The sequence below is a fragment of the Etheostoma cragini genome, chromosome 15, assembly GCF_013103735.1.
Source record: "Etheostoma cragini isolate CJK2018 chromosome 15, CSU_Ecrag_1.0, whole genome shotgun sequence".
In the NCBI taxonomy this organism is placed as follows: domain Eukaryota; kingdom Metazoa; phylum Chordata; class Actinopteri; order Perciformes; family Percidae; genus Etheostoma; species Etheostoma cragini.
In genome coordinates, this window is record NC_048421.1 from 836,350 (window position 1) to 837,500 (window position 1,151).

The 1,151-nt window shown below is 37.5% G+C and overlaps 2 protein-coding genes across 2 annotated transcripts in view; both read right to left on the minus strand.

Annotated features, from left to right (window-relative positions):
- Positions 1-1,151, minus strand: part of LOC117958237 — an 859,617-nt gene that overhangs the window by 764,627 nt on the left and 93,839 nt on the right. The window lies entirely within an intron of this gene.
- LOC117958276 overlaps positions 1-1,151 on the minus strand; it is a 20,233-nt gene that overhangs the window by 9,443 nt on the left and 9,639 nt on the right. The window lies entirely within an intron of this gene.

Here is a 1,151-nt window from a genome sequence, read left to right on the forward strand (position 1 = left end):
AGGGGCATAAGTATACACCCCCTATGTTAAAATACAGGGGGCGTAAGTATACACCCCCTATGTTAAAATACAGGGGGCATAAGTATACGCCCCCCTATGTTAAAATACAGGGGCATAAGTAAGTAAGGGGTAAGATACTTGTACTTTTACTCAAGTACTGCTGCCAAGTACTTTATACAAGAATGAGTATGTAAGTACAGACATAAAAACATCAGATTTGATCAATTGTGTATTTTACGTGCAAAAATCAGACTCTAAAGCAACTAAAGCAGATAAATGTAGCTGAGAAGAAGTAAGAAAGTAATTCAAAAAGTACAAGTACATGTAGAAGAACCACAACATTGTATTCAAGGGGAGTTCCCGAGTAAATGTACTTTGTTACGCTCCAGCTGGCGTCTCCTGATAAACTTAAGTTATGATTATTCACCACATTTCACCTCACAGCTGAGCAGGGTGAGCGGCGGCCATCTTGTGAGCTGTAGCTCCGTCATTAAGCTCATTTGGTGTTTTTTTTCTTCCGACAATAACTCCTCCCCCCCCCCCCCCACCAAGAGAGATTTTACTGAAGACAGTTGGCTGACAGAGAAGAGTGCAAGAGAGGAAATGTGACAGGAACAGACTGATAACAAGGTTTACCAGATCTGATCCGATGATGACGATGATGATGATGATGATGATGATGTGTGTGTCCTCGAGAGAAACGGATACAGGATTTATTTTTATTTAACCCTCCTGTTGTCTTCGGGCCTTTTCACAAAGTTTCTATATCAGAAATTCTGTTTTTTTTCAATGAAATTGTCCAAAAAAGTAACATGGCTGGTTCCCAACAACGCTCCTCACAAGTTACGTTAATAATCAGTTCACTACGTTCAGTGAATTTGGGTGTTTTTTGTCAATTTTATAACAGTTGGAGAAAAAACCAATTGACAAAAGTTGATAAAACTTGTGTGCCAAAAGTAAAAAAAGAGAAAAAAAAACAAAAACCTATGTAAATAAAAATGATTTAAATGTGAACTAATGTTAAAAAAAGTGACAAAAGTGAAAAAAAGGAGAATACAGGTGTATACTTATATACATAAGTATACACCCCCTATGTTAAAATACAGGGGGCATAAGTATACACCCCCCTATGTTAAAATACAGGGGCATAA